This window comes from Dermacentor albipictus, chromosome 10 (genome assembly GCF_038994185.2).
Source record: "Dermacentor albipictus isolate Rhodes 1998 colony chromosome 10, USDA_Dalb.pri_finalv2, whole genome shotgun sequence".
Taxonomy (NCBI): Eukaryota; Metazoa; Arthropoda; class Arachnida; order Ixodida; family Ixodidae; genus Dermacentor; species Dermacentor albipictus.
In genome coordinates this window covers 94,952,684-94,967,061 of record NC_091830.1, presented here as the reverse complement: position 1 = coordinate 94,967,061, position 14,378 = coordinate 94,952,684, and the positions used below count along the sequence as shown (strand labels likewise).

Below are 14,378 nucleotides of genomic sequence, written 5' to 3'. Positions count from 1 at the left end.
ATAGGCACTTCACGACGACATATCGGCTGGCCACTTGGGCTTCCACAAGACTTAAAATCGCATCAAAACCCGCTGCTTCTGACCTGGCCTATCCACAACGGTGGCTAAATACATTGCCTCTTGTGCGTCATGTCAGCACCGCAAACGCTCGACATCCCCTCCTGCCAATTTACTACAACCTCTCCCTTGCCCGGACGCACCTTTTGAATTTGTTGGCGTTGATTTACATGGTCCCTTGCCTCTGGCACCCTCCTGTCACCGTTGGATTGTCACTTCGGTCGACCATTTAACAAGATATGCCGATACTGCCCCTCTGCGATCCGGTACCGCTTCTGAGGTCGCCGATTTTTTCTTGCGCTCCATCATCTTGCGCCACGGAGCTCCTCGCGTTCTTCTCAGTGACCGTGGCAAGGCGTTCATTTCATATGTTCTCGAGGAAGTTCTTCGGGCTACTAATACCGTCCACAAATCTACTTCTACGTATCATCCGCAAACCAATGTCCTTACCGAGCGCTTCCAGCGTACGCTGTCTGACATGATTTCCATGTACATCCGTCCTGACCACGCTGACTGGGGTAAAATTCTTCCTTTTGTGACATTCGCATATAATACTGCTATTCAACGGACTACCGGCTACAGCCCTTTCTTCCTTGTGTATGGACGATCTCCTTCCACCATATTCGACAGAGAATCCTTTTTAGCACCTTCTTCGCCTAACGCGTCCCTTCCAGAAGATTTTGCTGCCCGAGTTGCGCATTGCCGTCAAATCGCCCGGCAACGCACAGAAGCTACTCAAGCTGAGCGCAAACGTGACGGCGACAACAAACTCTGTGACCTCCGTTTTCACCCTGGAGACGAAGTCCTGCTTTGGACTCCAGTCCGCACTCCAGGCCTCTGGGAGAAGTTCCTTGAACGCTACCTTTACAAATACACCGTTGAGCAGCAAACATCTGCAGGGAACAGCAGTACACTCCGTCACTGACCGGCGCAGCCGGAATGCCGAAATTGTTCACGTCTCGCGGATGAAGCCCTTCACTCCCCGTTTAGATAATTTCTAATCTGCTTCCATGACGGGGGGAAGTTAGTGTAAGCACTATTAATGCACTTCGTCGTTCTCGTCGTTCGCTTCGCTCGTCGTTCTCGTCGTTCACTTCGTCGTTCGTTGTATAAGTAGCTTCCGAGCAACGCTAACACTTCCTATCGCTTTCAACGTTGCGCCCCTTCGGGAGGAACTGCCCAGTTTCTATTGCACCAATTGTATTCATCATTCTACACATCCGCCAATGTGGAGTATTCGAAAACAACTGAGAAAGTATGCATGTTTCAGAATTGTTGTTTTTCGATTCGATGAGTAAAAATTATCCATCCGTTATTCAAACGTTTTGAATATTCCCGCTATCCTACGCCTTCGTTACACGAGTATTCTCGCATCCCACCCCTATCGGAATAGACACAAACACAAAGAAAGATGAACTGGGGCAAAGACCACAATAAAGGAAGTGCTTAGAGTTGCGGGAACACGGACAGGCTAGCATGAAGGGTTAATTACGGACGACGCGTTTCAACAGACCGCTTATGCAACTTCCTTATGAATAATGCCTGCGCCCATTTATTTAACTGCATTATGCCATACGAAAATTACACATGCGGTCAACATAAAAAAAAATTATACGGCTATGGAAAGAGCTGGGTGAGTCACTAAACGGAAATGGTCATTGTTTATGCCACCAGAATGAACTTCATTCTCTCTTGCTTGTACTTTTTCACGTGCAGCAGCTCTGTATACAGGAACAACAAGCTTCTATGTAGTGGTCACGAGCGGGAAATGGGCACTATAGAACGCCTCGTCTATTGCCAGAAAGACTATAGAAACAGCAATTCACGCGAGGAAATGTCAGGAGAAGAATCAGCCACAGCCTCTCGCAACGTATAATTTGATACCAGTCGCCACGTTAGCCACGTGACTATGACGTTGAGCTGCTGAGCTCGAGATCGTGAGTTTGATCTCGGCCGTGGCTGAATGAAGCAAAGTATGGTAGTACTGGCGGAGCAGAGAACCCGAAAAAAATATTTATTTCGCGCATCCAACGCATTACTTGGAACCTATGAGAAGAAAAACTTAAATGAAGCTGTAAATTAAATTCTACACAACTCAACGCGATGCGTACAAGTGCCTTTATTACCATCCTATGCAACGCGCACTTGTCGGAACCTATGAGAAGAAAAACCTAAATGAAGCTCCAAGTTAAATACTGCGCAACTCAACGCGATGCGTACAAATGTCTTTATTACCATCCTATGCAACTTGAAATCTCTCGCAATGTTTATGTTTATGGACTTACGTCGTTCACAAGCTAGTATAGCGAAATGGAAACAGTAGTTAATGCGAACGCAGAGATGCAAGGCGCTGACTCTGTGATGCCAATATGATGAAGGCGATATTTGACGTTTGTCGAGGGAAAAAGGATGAGGACAGGTGCATGGCGGAGAGAACTGTTACGCGAACGACAGTTGTAAGGTTGACTATTACCCGAGCCCGCATCTTCTTGCACTGACATGTGGCTTGATAGAAACTGACGAGCACACCCGTGCACTGCGACCCATGCGTAAAATCGTGCAGCTACCTGGCGTTGGCGCGACAAAAGCCTGCGGGAGATTTTGGCCTAACCAATAAAGAAAAAAAAAGAATAGATTGTTGCCTAATAGTTAGCGCACTGAGCTGTAGTACTGGAACACCTTGGTTCGATCCCATTCGTTGTATACGTCATTCTTTTATTTTAAGTTTGTGAGCGATTCCCAAAGGCGTCAGCACCTATGGTCAGCAAAGGCTTAGATGGTTCGCGAAGAAAGCTTCGTTTCAAGAGTGCAGTATTTTCAATCAAAATTTAAAAAGTGAGAAGTTTAAAATTTTAGAGAAAATAGACTAGACGTTGATCTTTGAATTACCATGACAGTTTCCTATTATGATTACATTTGTTGTTCTTCGATGCTGTTTAATAGAAAACGTCTTCTCCGTTGTTCCTATTCATTACACCGTTCCTACATCTCTAACCTTACATTCAACATCATTCGCAACAGTCCACACAATTAACATAATATTAACAAGTTAGTTTTATGGTTTCCACATAGCCACACATCGATTTTCGGTCGTGTTTCGCTGCCGTCCTTAGAAGCAAATTTTGCTTTGAGCCTCCTGCTCTTGGATGGGTGCTCTCCCTATGCCTCCCTGCACTGCTTCATTTATGCTTTTTACCTGTGCACCTTGTGCTAGCCTTCTGAAAGTCGTTCGATTAATGGCCAGTCCTGAGAAAACTATAAATTTAAAGCATGCCACCGAGTTATTAAACATTAGTCCGGAAACCACTACAGCTTATCATGCACCTCTATATTTCATGAACCATCATAACGCTTTCTGGTTTATTATGGCCAAGTTTCTCTGGCCTTTCTCTTTGGCTGAATGTTTTAAAGCGCAGGTATTAGGCGACCGTTCTGCGTTGAGCGTCGGCGTAACCGGTAGAACGAACGAGCACGCCGAAGGATGAAAAAAGAGAGCGAACGTGGAGCGCAGCGGAGGATGAAAGATACTAGAGAGTTTTAGATTAGGGGACGCAAGCGTCTTGCATACGCAAGAGCTAGGGGCGATGGTACTGCGCATGCGCAGACGTGTGAGTTTCCGTATGCGCAGTACCGTGGCCCCTAGTTGCGTACGCAAGCCGCTTGCGTCCCCTAACCTAAATCTCTCCAGTGATAGCAAAGGGAGTGCCAGGAGGACGACACAGCGGAAGCATGAGGAGGAAAGCGGAGGAGTAGCAGAGTATGGCGAAAGGGTGAGGAGGAAAGCGGAGTGCCGCACGAGCTGTGCTCCACGGCGGCGGCCCGCTACGACATGGCGCTATAGTAACTTGCGCCGTCACCCGGTCGCTGATGGCGTCCTTACTAAGGCGTACCGCGTGCGCGTCGACCGATACCGTATATGGAAACAAAGCACTGGTTTGGGCTTCGCACCTATTGCGCATGCGCTACTTCGCCAGCACAGCCGCAGCTAGAGAATGCGCCCCGCGCGAGTTGCGCCTTCCCGTTTTCACGCTTTCTGAACAATGAGTGACGCAACGGGTGGATGTGCTGCGTCTGCCGCCGCTGATAAACGAGCTGCCCTAGCAGAGGCTTAGCGCCGCCGACGCCTCAATACATCGTGAATTCAAAATGCTCAAGTGGCGCAGAAATTTCGCATTAGAGAGTATCGTGATCGTCGGTGATATTTTTTTTTATGTACCTATAACTATTTGAATCATGCTCCTAGTTTTTTGTACTCGGCTATCTTTGGTATCTCATCGTCTGGTATTCGAACCAGCTGTTCAGTCGTATCATTAAACAGCATGAGGCCCGTTGCTTCTATGCTAAATTTAAATAGCAGAGCTTTGCTCATCTTTCCGCATTTTCTCCTACAAGCTGTATATATTTCTCTCTATCCGCTAACGAAAAAAAAAATGTCCGGAAGACGCTGCTCCACCGTCATAACACCTCATTGATGCGATATATTATAACCGAACTAACTTGCCTCAGTCTTTCTGTGCTTATCGCGTATACTTTTCATGAGGTTGCATGGTGGCAATGGAAACCCTGGCGCACACCCATTCCGGCTGTCTACTGCCACGTGATTAGTATGCCCTCCTCACATTAGCGTGACGGTGTTACTACGGCATATTTCATTTTAAAGTGTGCAATGCCTTCCCAAGTCCTTCCGCACCAAGAATGCTCCACAAGATCTCCCTGTTTCGGTACTCATATGCACCTATTATATATCGAGAAGCTACATACAATGGCTTGTTTTCTTCTTTGACTGCTTTTTGTACACATTGTGATTAGAAACATATTATCCTCGTTGCTTCTTGTGATTCTAAGACAGATGTGCAGCTCTCCCATTATCTCGTTCTGTACTATGAATCATGTTCGCAACTTCAACTTGACAACTTGTATTATTAACCTCTGCTCTACCGATGCTATTACAATAGTTCTGTAAGATTTTACGCCGATGTTACATTCATTTACTGTTTGTTTCGTCATCCTTATACAGTGGAGCCAGCACCCCATACTTGCGCGGCAGGAGTGGCGCAAATGTCGGTTTTTCGTCCAAAATGACATAGCTTTGTCGAAAAATTTAGACCTATCGTGTCAGGAAAATTAATTTTTGTTCAGTAGCCAGCCAGCATACCAATGCAGGCCGGCTCTTTGCCTTTCCAATAAGTTTTCACTCACTCTCATTCACAACGTAGTCTTGTTACCTTAACCTGATTTTATGGCGAATGTTCCTCAAAGACGGAAGTCAGACCCCTTGCACTGTGGCGCCGGTCATTGCGCTGGACATATAATTTCTCGCAGGTTGCTTCGTTGTCAGCGCCGGCGGAAAAGCGCGGCATTATCCCCCTAAATTCTTTACAATTGCACGTGCTCCTGGTGCTCTGACACAAGAGGAGGGAGCTCCGAGATTGGTTGCCCCTGCTCGGAGGCCATGCGATGACGCTTCCCATGCGGCGCAGTAATTTTCCGGGTATACTGGAGTCGTCAAGCTCTCCTGCCTCCACTCCAGTGCACAGCTGTTCTTTCCTGGAAGTCGCCCATTGCACTGCGCGTGGCACACTAATGTCACTCCGAGCAGTGGACTTTCCTTCGGACTTTCACTGTTGGCTCACAGGATCAAGATGAGGTGAGATGTCGCAGCCCCTTTCGACGCACAGTCAACATTGTCGTGCGGCAATTAACAATGTCTATGATGCAGTGAGGCTCAAACATGTGGTTCACTGTTCTGCACCCGTCGCTCTGGCGTAACAATCACATCACATGGTTCGATCACGGCGTTTGTCACGCCCAAGCGTATGCATCAAGTGGTATGCCCCAAGACTCTGTGCTTGGTTGGTTCCTGTTTTGTTTGTTCGTGAACAGTGTTGTATCAGTAGTATAAAGACTGGTTGTTCTTGTGGTATATGGTTATTACGTTAAAATATTGAAAGAAACTCATGATACACATAGCATAAGTGTCAACAGAATGGCTACGCCGAATAAAAATCTTGCAAATAATAATCTTCTACTAAAACAGTCTGAAAATAGTGTAGTGTCTTACGAACGCAAAACAAATTGTCTCCTATTTGTATATCAAATTAACGGTGACATTCTGTCCCAGGAGCGGTGAAAGACTGCGTGATCTCGACGTTTATCTTGGACTCGAGCTCAAGTTCGCCGTTCATACGGACCACATAATCTATGCTACTTTGTCGGCCACAGCAAGTCGCATCTCGAGACAATTCGAAAATTCGGATGCGATTACGAGCAACGCAGCTTGTCCCGTGCCAGTTTTGGGTATATGCATCTCATTTTTTCGATTTCCTCAGGCTAATAATGGCACTGAGCGGACCCAGGTGAACTTTCTATTCTGGACGCTATTTAACCTGCCGCGCTACCCTAGAAGCTATATGGCGTTGCGCATCCTGTGCTTGACGTCGCGGGTTTTGTTCCGACCTCTAGAGCCAAATTTCCATGGGAGCTAAATGCAAAAGACACTCGTGTACTTAGATTTAGATGCTGGCTAAGGAAACCCAGGTGTTCAAAAATTCATCCGGAGTCTACCACCACGGCGCGCCTCATAATCAAGTCGAAACTTTGGCACATGAAACCCCAAATTTCAATGAACTTCATGCAACGCTATTTCAGCAATAATGCCAAGAGAACATGCAACCTTCCATCTCAATCTACGTGCAATAAGTTTTTTTGGATAGCCGACACAAAAGAGCGCACTTGGTGTTCTTCTACAAACTGGTTGGCAGCGTAGTGGACTGCCCAGAACTTTAGTGAATGGCATTACATTCAAAAGTCTGCAAAAGATGACAAGGGTGCGGATGCTCCTTCAGGCCTCGTCATGAAGCTCCAGTAAATTTCTAATCGAACAAATTCTGGAACACTAGTGCTTGGGCGAAACACAGAAAAGCGTGACACACAGTGCGCTGTATTTCATCTGAGGGCTGGTCTTGCAGAATTTTAACTATGGTATACCAAGAGGCCTAAGCTTCCACCCTACCGAAGTTCAGTATAAAACGCATTGCGAACAAAGATAATCACTATTCTAAAAACAGCGATATTTTGTACGGTTCCTTTCTTGCTGTACGCAGCTTTGGTCCGCACTGCGAACTGCGGTGTTTCCTTCGGGACTAGTAATAAATTAAGTTGCATTCGTGTGTTTGATAATGGCGTGCGGAACTTTTATACTGAAAGGACTTCTATACTTTAATGTAACATTGTGCATGCTGTCTCTCTTTGTTCAATTATTTTTATACGTTCTTGCGTGTATATCTTATTGCTGCGTAATACGTACTGAATAAATTTTATAACAAAACTTCTATACGCTACACATATGCCCGCCGTAGTTGCTCAGTGGTTATGGCATCTGCTTAGCACGAAATCGCGGGTTTGATTTACGGCCGAGCAGGCCACCTTTCATTGGGTGGGATAATAAAGAAAACGCTCGTGTACTTAGGCTTAGGTGCACCATAAAGCACCCCAGGTGGTCGAAATTGATCGGGATCTCCCAGCTGCGGTGTACATAGCTGCACCTATTGTATGACGGATCACATTGCCTTTGTTTTGTTATGTGTGGAACTGTACATAGCCTCACGGTCGCGTATATCATTCAGTTAGCAATTATATCGACACTGCAGGCGCAATACCACCGTTGCCGTCGCCGTGATGTTCCATATAAACTCCCGGTGCGATAACGTGGCGTCCGCGCGCCGCATACTGTGGTTGCGAGCGCGCAAAGGTGAGCAAAGGTGACTTGGTTTCATGCGCGCAAGGAAGGAAGTCGGGGAGGAAGCGCGATGTCTTCCATCGTGCACAAGGAAGCAGCAGGAGGAAGGGCAGGGGTGTTCTAATCCGACGGCGGCTGCATATGGCGTGGCGGAGCGCGGCCGCTCGGGCCCTTATCGTGAAAGCCACGTGCGACGGGTGCAAAGTCTGGGCAGGCGGAGGGCTGGTGGCTTCGTGTGCGCTGTGTTCTCGCCACTCAGTTCGAGTCAAAGCGAAAGGCGACACTGCGGGCAGATCGCTGTCTGCTACACTGCCGCTCTTTCTCACGCTGGCGTTTTGACAGCGTGTATCCGCGCTCATGGAGTGAGATGCGTTCATGTTTACCTGTGCGCGCGTGACACCGTGTTTCTTAATTTATTTAGTATGCGAATGTTGACGAGTTTATAAGTACTGCCGATAAAACTACTATCGTTAATTCATATAGCTGTCTAATAATTTGCCATCACAATCGAAGCTTCGCCTTTCGGGCAAAACTTCGATATCTTTAACGTATTGTGTCAAGTGCCCCAGTGCCAAAATTGATATGTTGCATTTGGGCACTATAACAAATATGCACTTGAATCATTGGTTTAGTATTGGTAATATTACGGTCGTTATTGTTGTTGTTAATGTTGTTGTTGTTAATGTGACTTTCCTGAGAGATAAAATGCGCAATAAATCGCCATTCGCCAATTCAAGAGATCGATAAATGAAGAAAGTATAGCAAAGGTACGTGAAACATCGCAACTCGACAAGGCTGCAATAAAGTTAAAAAACAAACTTGATACGAATTCGTTCACAGTAATAACAAAAATAGCATTCACACCGCAGTACTAAACTTTGGTCGTTTCAATTTCCTGGTACCGGCAATTTCAGAGCACCGGGCGAATGATGCAAGGCATTTCTACGGAGCAAAGATTAATAAAACCGACCTCTGTGTCTCCCAACCCCTACTCATCGCCGATGTATGGTGTACGTTGTTTCGTATATATTTATCTGCGTGACGACGTGCGGCATGCCGCATTCTTTACGTTACAAATCAGCTTTGGAACATTCATTTCCTATCGGAATGTGCATGACGTCACTCTCTGCATAGCAACGGATCTCGTGTAGTTGCACACACGGCCCAGCTCCGGTGCAGGAGTACCGCTGACATTGCTGTTTTGCAATATTCATTCTCACTCTCGTTTATTATCTCTTTATGCATCTATGCGAGCTGGAGGCATTGGAAAAGGCATCCTGTTGGAACAGTGCCAAATGCCCTCACTTATCTTTTTTTGTGCTGACATGCACTTTGTGCCCGTTCTGGCTTTCTTCCATTAACATAATTACTGAGCGTACTATACTTACTTTCACCCTCTTGACGCTATACTGTATAATTGTATTGCTTATTTATAATAGTACATTAACAGGAATATATCAGCTTGTAATCAGTCTATATAGACGTATATTGCGCTACCATCTTTAACGCCTCTGACATTGACGGAAAACATAGATATACGACTAAATTTGCGATTACCATTATTGGGAAGCTACCTTTGCCTACTCTCCCGTGTTTGGCGTGTATGGTGCTGCTCTCTCGTCTGGGTCGGTCAGTATGTCGGTAGATATGTTCGTGTCTATATATACGAAGGTTATATGTGTGCCGAATGCAAGTACCAGCCAACGGGCTTAGGTAACCCTTGTACGTTGACCGACAAAGTAGTGCAAGCAAGCACTCCCCCCCCCCCTCCCCACTGCTATCGCTGTGCTTCGCAATAAGTAAGTAAATAAATAAATAAATAAATAACACGTCCTACATAAATATTGCATATGTAGATTATCTCAACTAATGTTAGCTATGGCGTTCAACAACACCAAAAAAAAGAAAGTAAATCTGTTTAGAGAGAGAGTAAACGTTTATTGTAACAGAGACTGTTTGGTTATGGTGGGTGAAATCTGTTTAGAAAAGGCTGTGCACGATGCAGTTACGAGACCTGCGTACGGTGTTCCGTTGTCACAGGTCTGACGCGCGAACGCCATAGGTCTTGTAATTGTATCGTGAACTGTCTTTTCTAAATGTATTTCTTATATTTATATATAGCGAACGTTAGCGTGGCTAACGTTCGCTGGGACGCACGGTATAACATCGCCTAAAGGTTTATTTAAAGCACACCGACCTGTTAACGGAACAACGCATTACATTCACGGTATTCTTTGATTTACTTGATTTTATTTGATTTAGCCATTCGGTATGTGCCACTGGGTGTGCACCAATATTCCTAGGCTCTGTACCCACTCTGGATACACATTTAAAGAGTGAGCGCGTACCCATTTTAGATTCTCCGGGATCGGTATGTGGCGCTGTTACACAACAGGTGCGGAATCCTTAAATGTAGTTAGATACGTGTCGTACTTCCTACTACATACGCCTCTCGTCGCTACTCTTAAGTTTCAGTTTTATTAATTAATTCATGACGCTGTCCTTTACACGCAAATAAATGTACAGACAAAGGTCCCAAGGTCCAAGACTGCACCGGGAACATCGAAAAGCTTCATACCTCGCCTTCGTCCTCGCAACATGGCTGTGCTGACATATCATGTTATGCATCCATCTGATTTCGAGTTTTCGAGATAACATCGGAATAAATTTGTCACCCTTGTGGTGGACAAGCCTAAACATTGCTCGGTACTTCGTGTTGCATATGTGATGAAAGCGAACAAAATTGTACGCGCCCACATTATAGTTGTTGATCATTTAATTAAGCTGCATCCTCAAAGCTTCGCTTCACATGTATTTCAACATGCTTGTTGGGTCTGCATAATTGTTATAATTCTAAGGAATTGCCACCACGACGGAAGTAAAGCCTGGCATACCGCATTCTAACTCCGAAATTTCAGGTGTGCCACCTTCCCGGTGTGCCATCGCCTGCATGTTACCCCTCTGGTCCCTTCCTAAATTGTCACTGTATTTCGCGCTACCTTTAAAACGAATGTTGCTTTTTCTACTATGTTCTCTTTTTTTCTGACGAGCTGCATTAAGCCCGAACGCGAGGAGAAACTCTTGACGTGGCCTAATGTAGTGCATGTGTAACCTGTGTAGTGCCCGAATAATAATAGAGCAAAGAGACGTCTTCACCACTTCCCGGACTTGACCTTTTTTTTTTCCCCTCTCCTATATGCATACTACGAAACGCCGCAACGGTTTTGGCGCAAAATACTACCTCGCAGCCTCGGCGCAGTTTCGCCATCACTCGCAGTAAGCGAGAACCGCGGCGAGAACCACGGGGCTCTTTAACGGCCTTTCGAAACAACCCCGCGATTCACACAGGATGGCCCAGTGAGCATGCGAAAGGGGATCGAGTCAGGAGAACACGACGGTGACGCGCCGAGGTGAAGCCCAACTCACCGAAGGACGTAGCGGTTACGCCGACTTCCTGCGTTGCTCAAGCATTCGGGGACTCGCGTACGCACGCGACGACGACGAAGTGTCGCAAGCCAGAGGTGCCCTATACGAAACGTCCTGTAGCAGAATGCACGTTGCAGTGGCCCAGTGCAGCGCGCTCGGTCCCCCGTCGCCGACGGCTCCGTATCATCGACCCGTTTCGGGGCGGGCCCGCGATTCTCTCATCGCTCGGTGGCCCGCCGATCCGTTGTGAAGGCACCGCCGCAGCTTTAGCGCGAAAGAGACCTTCAGTTTTAATCACGGTACGCAACCCTCGCGCAAGTCAAACACCGTTTGTAATTGTGCAAGCCGACGACGCGGCGAGATAATCTTTGAATAAACGGACGGACACCGCGTGCGACCACGCATGTGAGGTGAAACTGAAACTAGTCTAAGCACACCGTTTGATTAATGACGTTCACCCATAACGAGAAATACTTCGCAAGTTCGAAATATTAAAAGAAACGCTTCCTTCTTTACGTTCTTTTATTTACATTCGCGTTTTTAAGCATAATTTCACCATATCTTGTGCAACGTATTGCTTCTACAGTTTCGTTTCCCCGGTAGCACCAATTCAAGGAGGTTATATAAGACTTCTGGAGTGGCAGTCCCAGCCGCCGCCTACGGGAGCGAGTCAAGCCGACGGCGGCCATATTGATAGAGACAAAAGAACGGGGCTTTAGCATAAGTGGTCGCCCTATTGTACTAGCGGAGCTCCCTGCGTTTGCGGTCCCGCGATGAAAAATAAAAATTAAGCCCATTTATAAAGTATATCAGCCTGCACTTGCACGTCGCTTTTCGCGATAAAAAATATTCTCGCGTCGATTTATCGCCGCAGACTATAAGAACAGAGAAGCAGCGGCACGCTTCGACAATCGCACTTTCTCGTTAGGTAAATTATGAAAGGTCTGTCCACACAAACTGAACTTCTGTTATGTGAGTGCGTAATGAACATTCATCACTGTCTGCCCGCTAATTGACCTCAAAGATGTAATAGGCGCTGCTTTTCGGCGCGTTAAGTCTTCGAAGTTGCACGCTGCATCACGGCGACTTGCTGTGTGTCGAGGGCACATTTCTGAAGTGATGTTTGCCCAATAACCTTGGTGGATGTTATGGATGGCGATGCCGCTCTCGCCGATAGGGATAATAAATATGTCAGCACTTGCCCTTTCACTTTATTCATCGTTACTTCGAACTGGCGTCGCCAAATAAAGCCTTGCGGGCATCCGCCTTGTTGCCTTGTTTCTCGTTTTTGCATAGTAATAATTTCTGTTGGTATAGTAATTTCAATAGTAAGCAGTTTTTTTTTTTCTTTCTCTGAGAGACCGAGAGGGCTCCTCGCGATTTGTGGCAGCGTTATTTACGTGCAGATACGGAATTACTCTATATTTTAGTAGTACACTGCATTACCGAACTGATTTACACAAGGCGCCGTAAGCTATGGGTTTAGAGCATCCTGAAGAAGTGGACAGTCATACGCTGAAGCCGGAGCTTACGTCATGAGCTTCACTGTGGACCTTCTTCTATACTTCGTATGTGCTTAGAAAAATTGGCGCCACTCATCCATCCCGTCTAGAACTCTTTATTGAAACACACACGACAACTGCAACATCAGTCAGAAATGCTACACAGACATAGGCACAGCAGAACGCATTTCCAATTGACACCTGCATTTTCACAATGCATAACGGTTCACTAAACAAGCTATGTTTGTAACTCAGGTTCTGCGTCCATGATTTTTTAAATATTACAATCTTGAAACTAGTGTTGATTATGAATGTGATGTTTTGTGGCGCGAAGGCCAGGTTTATGGCCAAAGAGAGCCAGGTCAGGGTTGATTAGTTGGCGATGGAGCATTTAATTACGACAGGAAGACGCGACGTGGCTGAAAAGATGCCTGAACAGTCGCTGTAAGCTATGTAAAACATATATGTAGTAAAATAATGACAATGGGCTGTGCATGAGGCGTAATATGAACATAAAACATGTACTTTGAATGGATGATATACTAAGAATAAATGGCAGTATAGCGCTATACTGCCAAATCAGGACCTTTGAATGAAAGGGCCTGGAGACATGCGCTGCACTTGATATACCCAACGCAGCAGCAGCCGCTGGTAAGAGGCTGTCCTACGTAACTTTTGAACTGATAATTTGCAATGTATGAATGTCATTGAAAAAAGAAATAAAGCGGATTTGGTGTCGAATAATGGATTTGTGCTAAGAAACTGCGCTGGGTGTAATGGGATACGTTGCCGATGTGCTGAAGGAAAGTGTTCTTGAAAGAAGTGTTCGCGCTCTGCATTCCCATGTCGCTTGTTTAGCACTCTTAGTTGTGTGGTGTACCCAAAACCTTAGACGGCACTCTGCAATATTCTTGCAAAAAAGCTCACGCTCTTGCGTTGAAACCCAGTCCTTACAGCAGAATATGTTGCTATACTAGGACGCTATAACATAAATCTATTCCAAACTTTTCTATTCCAATTCTGATATCAGCCCTCCGCGATTGGTCAAAAACTTTTTTGGACCGCCCCCATTTCACCCGTCTGTCACGCGACGTCACGAAAACTGTGATAGCTCCCTATCTGATATGACGTGTACACACTGATTATGAATGATTTGGCCGAAAAAAAGAAAAATAGTTATTTCTGATTCGACGCCTTTTTGCCATTAGCCCTCGGCTATTGGTCAAAATTTTCGGGCTGCACCCACTTCACCTGCCTGTCAAGGACGTTACAAAACCGCAAAAACTCACGCGTCAAAGTGACGTGTATGCGTTAAAGAGGCATTAATATGCCGAACAAAATTTAATTTTTTTTTCTGAATAGCCGCTGGCTGTCCCGTTCCGAAAGGCATAAAAGGTGGCTGCCGCCGATCGCTCAGGCACCGGCTACTCGCACCAGCCGGAGAGCTTGGCTTTATTTGCGTATAATAAAACATTTTGCGTGGCCGTGTAACGTTTTCGAGCACTTTCGGCACGTTTACGACCTCGTTCTGCCAATTATTATTTGCTGAGTTTTAGCGTCGTTATTAAGCTTCCGTTGCTTGCCGCCGCGATTTTAGACCAACCACCGCAAGCTACGTAAAGGAAAGCGGACAAATCGCAGACGTCAGCACCACC

At 46.0% G+C, this 14,378-nt stretch overlaps 1 protein-coding gene across 2 annotated transcripts in view; it reads right to left on the bottom strand.

The window, feature by feature from the left end:
* LOC135909548 (bestrophin-4-like) overlaps positions 1 to 11,461 on the bottom strand; it is a 71,103-nt gene extending 59,642 nt beyond the window's left edge. For both annotated transcript variants that reach the window (XM_065441524.2, XM_065441525.2), the window contains exon 1: positions 11,222 to 11,461. The gene's annotated coding sequence lies outside the window, so the exon portion shown is untranslated. The remainder of the gene's footprint in view (positions 1 to 11,221) is intronic.
* Positions 11,462 to 14,378: the final 2,917 nt, after the last annotated feature.